Genomic DNA, 10,000 nt, shown 5'->3' on the forward strand with positions numbered 1-10,000 from the left:
ATAGCCGTCACGGCTACGCGAATACCGGCATGCTGCAGCCTGCTTCTGCATTTCCTACCTGTTGCTGATTGCCGCGGTCACGGTTTAATTGGGGCGAGACCTAAATTCGGAATGATGTAAGAGATTTCTGCTAACCGGGAGTTATTTCTGGAAGAAACAGTAGTTCAGTCTGCACCAATTTAGGTTTGGTTTTTGATGAAAAAACATCCAATAATGAACTGTTGGTAAATTCCCTTTGAGTCAGTGTGAAACCGCTGGGTCTTCCCCCATCTCCCCCCGGTGGCCGGTTGCAGAATGTTTTATTAAGTTTGAAGATTTTCATTTGTCACATGCATGAATGTACATTTACAGCAGCAGTAAAATGCAATGGTAACAACTCCAGCACTGTGCAGTAAAATAGAATAAAGAATAAAATAGATGAAGTAACATAAACAATGGAAACAAAATAGAGGGAAAATATATATCTATATATCTGAATCTGGATCTGGATCCATACAAATCTTGAAAAATCTCCCTGAACAGCCGTTTGCAGTGAAGTCTCTCCTTGTTTTCCAGAGGTTATTCATGTCATGTACTCTGCTTTTGTGTCTGGAGCAAAAAACTGAAAACTCTTAAAAGAAAAATGTTCATCCTTCAGTCTAATGGTCTTCCTCAGCCGTCAAAGCCCAACACAGATTGTGCTTCTCAAATCCATCACGTTAGCTTTGTCTCCTCAGGTAGCCGCCTGTTCGAAAAAAGTCAAGGTTTCCTTGAGCTTCTTCTTCTTCTTCTTCTTCTTCTTCTTCTTCTTCTTCTTCTTCTTCCATTTCACTCTGTTTCCAGACACCGCGACGCAATTTAAAACATGTTAAGCCCATTAGCAGCGTGCTCGTCGGCATTCTGATCGGCGTAATCACATTCCGGGTGACGATGTGCGTCATTATCAGGGGAGGAAAATGAACATTTCTCATCCGCCGGCCACAATGGCGACTCCCTCCCCAGAGCGTCCCGTCGCTCTTGAGGCCAAATATGATGCTTTATTTTCCAAAGAGTTTCCCATTTAAAACAAATTAATTACTGTTAAGAGAAAAAAACAATGCAACACAGACAACAACCTCTCGCCGCGGCTCGTTAATATGCGGCTCATGTATGGACGCCCTCGTTATGGAGATGAGAGTGAGAGTACAGCGGCGCCCCCTGTAAGCGCACGGACGCGCATTACTGATCATTAAGAATCAATGAGAGCCGGCGGCGGCGGCGGCGGGCGCTAGCGTGGGTCCGCAGCTAATGATGGATCACGGCACTAATTGGCGCCAGATGAGAAACCACGGGTTGAACGAGTGTCACAAACCAGACTAATTACACCCGACGTCCTGTTTTTTTTGTTTTTTTTGTTTTTGCTTTCCCTCTATGGATGTGATACTGTCTCCGGCCTCCAGGGGGCATCACTGCTTGGCGGACATGACGAGCTTCCACGTCCACGGCCTGGAAACGCCTACAGGTGACGCTGGATTTAGCTATAGACCCTGAAATATGTGACTGCAGCACCTGCTGGTTGCTTCAGTGAGCTGCCTCCAAATAACGAGATTGGTAGGACGCCTCATTCTTTTGCTTCTGCTTTTCGGTCAGTCGTCACACTTCTTTTAGCCTGCGGTTCAGTGTAGTAGCTGCTGCTGCTGCTGCTGCTGCTCGCCCCCTGCTGGTCGTTCGGATGAACTGACTTGAAATAATTGCACACCTGAAATCTTTACACTCTTATACAAATGTGCAAAAATCTGTTCTGACTACCCAGAATGCACTTCTGCCTTGAATGCTGCCACCTTCAGCCTGTGCTTTGCAAGTCAGTCTGTTGCTGCTGATGCTGCTGCTGCTGCTACTACTGCTACTGCTACAGGACAACAGGGAGGCTTTTTGTCTCTGACTGTGATCAATCGCCCCATAGATGACGCCCACTCGGGCTAGGTCCCTTCGTGGGCCAGGGCGGCCTCACCCGGGGCCCTCCTCCGGCCCCCGCAAGCACAGCAGGAGGGTGAGGGAGGTAGGGAGGGGGACATGGTGGGAGGGCGTTGCGAGTTTGCATTTGAAAAGCTCTCAGCTGACGGTGTTAAAACAAAAAGCGGAGCGGATATCTGACCAATGGGAGTGTCTGTCGGGAGCGGCTTGATGGATGAAATCGCACTTGTCACGCTCTTATTTTGAATTCCTGCAAAGTCAGCGCTTTTTTTTTTTTTTTACATGCCCCGCACCTGAGTGCCGTCAGACTGTGCCCCCTCGCCGCCGTCGCCCTCTCCCCTCCCACCCCCGCTCCTCATTGGCCGGCTCAGATTCTGCAGTTCTGTTGTGTGGTCTTCTTCTTATTCTTCTTCTTCTTCTTCTTCTTCTTCTTCTTCTTCTTATTCTTCTTCTTCAACTGACAGGATACGGTGACATTTGAGTGTGATGTCAGCGGGGAAGTCCCTCGGTTCTTCTCGCGGGTCACCGTGAACTCCGCTGGCGGCAGCGGCGGCATGCAGCAAGTGCAGCAACCTCAGCGGGGAAACTCTGCAGCGCGAAGGAAGCTCATGGCGGCAGCTTTTACCTTCCAACTGCCAAAAAGTCCTTCTTTCAAAGGTGAAAAGTTCCCTCCGAAAAAACGTGTCTTGTTTTTTCTCACCACGCAGCCTTCGTCCTGTCGGTGAATAAATACCAAGCGGTCGCCGCCGCTGTCTGGGAAGTTTTAAGCCCTTTGTGATGTCACAAAGAGAGTCTGATACCTGGCCAAGCCCTCCCACCAAGCCAGGTGTTGGCGCCGCCCTCTCAGTCCGACTTGCTCTCCGTAGGTCCTGAATGGAAACTCTGTCGGTTGTAGCAGGAGGCTGCAAACGGCAGGCTAAGCGCTAAGCCGGTCTTCATGCGTGCACGTGAGTTCTGATGTCTGGGTGCCGCCGCCGCTGCAGGGACGTGGGCGGACCGACGTGGGTCCTTGTGCACGAAGGGCCCCAAGTTGCACAGGGATGCTTTTTTTTTCTAATTGAGTCAGAGACTTATGCTGGCAAAGGTAGGCGTGTGTGTGTGTGGGGGGGTAGAGAAGGACTAATCCCAAGCTGCTGTTGTTTTTTCCTCCCTCTCTCTCTCTCTCTCTCTCTCTCTCGCTCACTCTTTCACTCTCTCTCGCTCCCGCCTGCTGGCTCCAGATCAAAAACTTAACAGCAGTAATCAGGCAAAATGTGTGGCGCCACTTCAAAAGGCTGCCGCAACTTTTTCACATTTATTTATCTATTTTTCTGCCGCTTCTTGCTCGCTAACGCTAACACGTTCACACCCTTGCAGCTCCGCATTGTTTCATCATTCCCACCCTGTGTTCCTTTTTCGTCTGTTTTTTTCTTTTCTTTTCTTTTTTCTTTTCTATCCTTCTCTTTTTTTCTTTTTTTCACACCTCCCCCCCGCTCTTCACCCCTCCCCCTCCCTCGCCAGGGTGAAGGGCGATCGGATCGGCGTGACCTTAACGCGCTCCGCAGATTAATCACACCTCCAGATGAGGCAGGAGGTGCGGCACGCACACTTATGCACCGCGGCCAGAGGTGTGTGTGTGTGTGTGTGTGGGTCTTTGTTTGTGTGTGTGTGTGTGTGGTTTCAGCCTGTCTGCAGCAAGCGTGCGGCGGCGGCAGTAAGAGAACGTCATCAGTCATCAGCGGCCCGCCGGGGGAGGGTTGGGTGGGCGAGGAGGGGCAGGAGGGGGGCGGACAGGGGCTAGGGGGGGCGGAGATGGCGTGGGAGGGCTGAGTCGCCGAGGCCTGAGTGCGGCCAAACGGGGCGAATCCCACGGAAATCTTCCCACGGAAGATTTAAAGGTGCAGCTCGTCTTCAACGGCGGAAACAAAATAAAAAAAAATGAGAAATTAGTGTCTGTTTGCTTCCTGGAGACGCGTCGATTCTCTCGGTTTTGGTGGCTATTAGCTGCACGTCAACGCAGACGGAGTTTCAGGTGAAACAAAAGTGAAGGCCAGCAGCAGCTGTTAGCATTAGCATTGGCTGAAGGCCCTGTCGGCCTCGTCTTTGAATTCTTACAGGCTTTCTATGTGTTTCGATTTCCCATTTTTACACTATTTGGACACCTTGAGCTACGTAGCCAGGCTAGGTGGCTAGTAGCAAGCTAGCAGGACAGAACAAGGCAATCCATTCACCTTTTTTGGGCTTGCTTGTCTTTTATATGTGTAATCCAAACCTCCAAAGGTGGACTTTCAAAGTCTCCGTTTCCTGGCCGCTTGCAGTGTTGACAACTTGCCATTATGACAAAGTTGGCAAAAAACCCCAAGTTGGTTGCTTTTGTCAGCAGGTGTTAATCATTATTCTAAATGATGTACTATAAATGACTACGAGGCAATTCATTTTCCCTAGGTGACTGATGGTTGCACACGTAGCACTCTCGATGGGAAATCAGCAAGATGACCCAAAAGAAGAAGAGAGGTTGCAGGAACCAATCAAAAGGGTTTGGGGCGTGGTTATCTCTATTTCCTCCTGCGGAAAAAAATCTTGCTTCCTGGGGACACTTTCAGTCTCGCTGTGATGATTTTAGCTGCAAAGTATCAGTTTCCACTTTAATGTGAAACAAAATGAAATGCCGGCAGCCACTGTTAGCATTAGCATCGGGTGAAACGCCCCGTTGGCCTCATCTTTTTAAAGTTTTACCAGCTTCCTACGTGTTTTAATTTTCCAATTCCTGGACAATTCCAGGCTAGGTAGCTAGCGGCAAGCTTGCAGGACAGACGAGCACTTCCTGTTCGCCTTTTGGCGCTCGCCACAGAGTTGACAACATTTTCATTGTAAGCTTGTTTGCGCAGCTTCACTCCGCGAAATCAACGTGTTTTTTCTGCTGGAGGTTTGCGCTGCCGGTCCGCAAAAATGCCAAATGACGACTTCTAAACTTTGTTGCAACAACTTGCGGCGGCTTTTCACGCGCCTGCGTCTGGCTACCCTCCCACCTCTCCATTCTCCTCCCCTGCACCCTCCTACCTCCCCCAGACTGTGGGGGGTTTCAGGCTTAAGGTAGCTGCTGCAGAGGAGTGCGAAGGCTGCTGCTACATTTCCACGCTGGCACATTTCGCAGGCAGCCGGGGCCCCTATAGCCGTTTCAGTCGTCCACACTCTGCAGTAAAGTTTCGCACAACGCACACACACACACACACAGTCGCACACACACACACACACACATGCACACGCTGCAGGAACACTGCAGTCTCTATCTGTATGTCACATAACCTCCGCCCACGCTCGCTACGCCCACACACATCCTTGCCCAAAACACCCACGCAGCGAGTGTAATCTGCGTGCAGAGACACAGGCACGCACACACACACACACACACACACACACACACACACACACACACACACACACACACATCGCCCCTATACACACTCCACCGCCCACGCAGGCACACACGTGTTCAGTCAGACATAAGCCGCTCATACCATCCCACACTTTCTCAACAGACACAAAGTAAGACTCTGCTAACCGGGGAGCCTGTGCAAACACACCAGCTTTAGTCCCACACACACACACGCACACACACATTCTCGCCCCTACTCACACACACACGCAGGAGCCGTGGCCTCACTTGGCATCACAAAGTCAAAAAATAAGTGCGTTATAATAGACAGACTTGACTCAACTGCTTTTTTTTTTACAACTCGTTTGATTTTAATTTTCACCACATATCATTTTTTTCGCCAGGGTGAAGTCAAGTAAGTCACCTCTAAAACAGTTCTTCCCGGCTCTAAATACTGGGACAGCGGACGCTCCGACTCCTTCTTCCCCTCCTCTTGTCTTTTCATATTTTCTTATTTTTCGGTTGTTTTCCCCTCTCCTCGCAAAAACAGAAGAACTTGGATAAAAAAAGAGCTGCTGCTGCTGCTGCTGCTGCTGCTGCTGCCTCTTGTTTTTTCTTCTTCTCCTCCTTCTTCTTCTTCTTCCCGATCGCAAAGTGTTGAGGATGTGGGTTGGTGGGAAGAAAAAGGGGAGGGGAGGGGGGAAGAAGGGGAGCAGAGCGGCGTGGGCGCTCTGACAGGGCGAGGGGCTGACAGGCCCAGGCGTGGGCGTGTCATTGAAATGTGTTTCTACTCCGGAGGGGGGAGGGGGCACGGGGGTGGGGGGTGGGGGAGCAGAGAGGGAGGGGTGGAAGTGGGGGAAGAAAAAGTTGCAGGGAAATAAAGGAGGAGGAGAAGAAGAGTGGGGGGGGAGGGTGGGGGGAGGGTGAGGAGAGACGGCGCAGAAATTAAACGAACAGGCGTCTCCTGAAAAGTGAAATATGAAGAGGCTCCTCGCCAAATGAGATACATCCAGGGAAGGGGAGGACACACACGCACGCACACGCACGCACACGCAGTCACAGACACGCACGCACGCACACACACACACACACACAAAGTGACGCCTACTCACCGGCAATGATTGACAGCGCGACATGAAAGCAGATTGCTGCAGAAGAAAAAAGAACCTTGTCACTTTAGCTCTCGGCGCTTTTTAATGTCTTTTGGACTCATTTAAAGGATGAGTGCGTGGAGTTTCTGCCACTTATTTATTCATTATTATATTTTTTCATTTTTTTGGGCGGGGGGAGGACTGGAAGCGGAACAAAACAAAACACACACACGCGCGCACGCACAAAAAAAAGAAAAGAAAATCCTCCGCTGTGTGAACCTACGCAGAGCCGGCGGGGTGATAAGACACCCCGGCGGGAAGTTTTGGGCGTTTTGAGAAAACTAAACTGGGATTTCAGGTCTTCAGACGCCGTTAGCCGCATTCTCTCTGTTAGCGTCGACGTGCGGCGCCCGTTTATTTACGACTCTTTACCCCCCAAAACCCTCATAAAAAGTCTGCCAAACAAAAGAGTGAGCGCAACGCAGCTAGTGTCGGGCGCTAACGAGGGTGCTAGCGTTCTGATCACCAAGGAAGCTGGAGTTTGTCGCCAGCCTTTAGCCGCCAAAACGCACTCAAGCTGCATTTTAGCCGTAGCAAAAAACGAACGAGCCCAGAAAACAACCGTAGTTGGCTAGTTAGCTTAGCATTTTTAGCCTCTCTGAAAGCGAGGCTGCTACGTCAAAGGGAAAATAATAATAATTCTTGCACTTTGACCTCACATCGCCATCAAATCACACTCTTTGCAGACAACCCCCCTGCTCACAATCCAAACTTAACTATACAAAATTTCTTGAGTGTTGGGGGTTAATTTCTTTTCCTTTCTTTTCAGTTTGTGTGGTTTTTTTTTTTGGTGGGAATGAAAGGAATCAGTCTCCTCCTCTGCAACTTTGCCGCATCCAATCGAGGCGACGTCTCGCCTCTTCTGCAAAAACCATCACGTCGGCGGGGAGGAGGAGGCGACGGAGGCTCCAGGGGGGAAACGGGACAGGGTCGCGGGTGGAGGGTAGGGGGGGGGAGGGTAGCGGGCGGGCGTGCAAAATGTTGGAAAACTCCGGGGCTTGTGGGAACAGGCGAGGCGAGGCGAGGCTGGGTGTCGACCTACCTCAACGCGTGGGCGGACATCCTACTTCCTGCCGGCGACTCTCCCGTTTTAATTTTGCTCTTGTTTGGTCGCGGTTGTTTGATTCCTGGGCGCAAATCCTGCCTGTGTGTGTGTGTGTGTGTGTGTGTGTGTGTGTGTGTGTGCGTAGGTGGCAAAGTGGGTGAGGAAGGAGGTCAGAAGAAGGATAGGAAGATCCCCCCCCGACCCCCCCACCCACTTCCCTCCTCTTGCTGCATTTGATTTGATCCCCGTCTGCTTCGGAGGTAAATCTGTGTGTTAAATCTGCATGGTGACACACACACACACACACACACACACACACACACACACACAGCCAGACATGGATCAGGAGGCTGGAGGTGGGCGGGCAGGAATTCTACCTTGCCTACCTGCAACCATGTGTGCGTTTGGAAAACACATCAGAGACGTCTTTGCAAGGAGGGCTGATTTATGATCTTGAAATTGGGAATTCAAATTTAAAAAAAAAAAGTTGCCTCCTCGGCTCCTCCGAACAACTTTGACTTTGTCCTCGCAGAGTCGCATGGACGGGCCAGCACAGGGGTGGGCAAACTTCTTGACTTGGTGGCGCCACAATGGGTTCTAAGATCTGACAGATGGTCCAGAGCAGGAGCGGATGGATGGAGTGTTTTGGTGACACGCCTCACAGGAGAACAAAATATATTATGGGATATAATGTAGGAAACATGTCCTTTAAGGTCAATTGAAAATGAACAAAAGCATTACAACATGATATGTGTCTTTTTTTAAGCTCTACGGCCTTTAGCTCTTTGTTGAAATGACTCTTAAAACACTGAAAATGAAAAAGCGCTACTTTGTAACGTACTTACTATTAACATAATTCCTTCAACTGAAACAAGGAGTTTGGTGGGCTGGATTAAAGAGCTTGGGCCGCATATGGCCCCCGGGCCGTAGTTTTCTCATGCCTGGGTTAGCATGTCCGTGTACGGGCTTGCGCAGCATTAGCGTGGCAAAGATGAACCCCACTGTCCTTGTTGAAATATCTCTTAGTTTTTTTGTTTGTTTGTTTTTTTAGGTGTGAATTTGGCTTCAGGTTTTTGGCCAAAAGAAAGTTCAATTAATTTATGTATGCATGCAGCATCGAGTACTAAAAAGTGCTGGGGAAAAAAAGTAGAAATCCATCAACTGTATCTTCACTGTTGACACAATAATCCTCCAGGGAAGTGTTTGGATCCCAGTATTATCTGCAGTTTGCCTTTGGTACTTGTCATATTTTTATTTTTTTTTAGCGTTTTTGTTTCTACTCTCTCTCTCTCTCTCTCTCTCTCTCTCTCTCTCTCTCTCTCTCCTTCCCTCTCCTTTGGAAATTAATTAGAGGATCCATGAACACATTTGTGCTCGGCAAATAATAGTTTTCGCGCCACATGGGACGCATGACAGGGCCAGCAGTCCCGTGTGTAGCGTAAACTGTGCTTTTATTTTGAAAAGGTGTATGTGCGTTGTTGGGATACTCCCTCACCCACCAGGATATCGTCCCTGAATTTGTAACTACATATTTATTTTATCTATCTATATCCCAATGGTTTAAAGAAAAAAAAAATCATTTTATGAATATGCTATTAGATCTTGCATCAGTCGAATTGGCATGCAGGAGCTGCACGTGACAAATAAATTCATTTAATCTGGTTTAGCGTTACAAATTCCATTGTCTATATTTAAATGAGAATTTTACGGTTTTACACGGTGGAACCTGTAGCAAATTTGAAATAAAAAAAAAAAAATCGTATTCACTAATGTAGTCTATCTACATATATCTGTGATCTTTCGCTAACAGATGCATGTACGGGAACAAAGATGTGCTTCAAACTTGGTACGAAATCTTTCGACGTGTAAAATGGAAATTTTGTCCAAAAAAAAAAAGTCTGACACGGAGGTCTAAATATAGCCCCGCGGGGCCAGAAACACTTGGCAACATGTCAACTAGTTCTCTCAGGAACAGGACGTCCTCTGAGTTCCGGTCTCGAACTGAACCGAACCGAACCGGTACCGTCAGAACCGGTATGGTATCGATCCAAACCGACCGCCGGTGAGTGACGCGGAGGCTCCTCGTGCAACTGTGAGAACCCAGACTGCACTGCTGCGTCTCAGCTCAGCTCGGCGCGTTCGTGTGTGTGTGTGTGTGTGTGTGTGTGTGTGTGTGTGTGTGTGTGTGTGTGTGTGTGTGTGTGTTCGTGCGCGCGCGTGGGCGTTGAACCTGCCTGTGTTTGGTATTCCGTGCAGAAAGCCTCCCACGCCCCGTGTGTCCGCCCACGCGCGGATTTGCGTCACGCAGGGAGCGTGGGCGAGAGAAAGAGAGAGACAGAGAGGGAGAGAGAGAGAGAGAGGCGCTGTGGCAACCGCACGGAATATCCCGCTCGGCTGCGCGCGTGCAGCTGCGCGTCGGCACAGCGCGAGGCAGCAGGAAGTGCCAACAAAATAAGACCACGAAGTGTAAAACTTTTGGAAACGCACAGGAGGACTTTGTTATTATTATCATTATTA

Source organism: Nelusetta ayraudi, unplaced genomic scaffold, assembly GCF_046127955.1.
Source record: "Nelusetta ayraudi isolate G7.1 ecotype Tasmania unplaced genomic scaffold, CSIRO-AGI_Nayr_v1 ptg000006l, whole genome shotgun sequence".
Taxonomy (NCBI): Eukaryota; Metazoa; Chordata; class Actinopteri; order Tetraodontiformes; family Monacanthidae; genus Nelusetta; species Nelusetta ayraudi.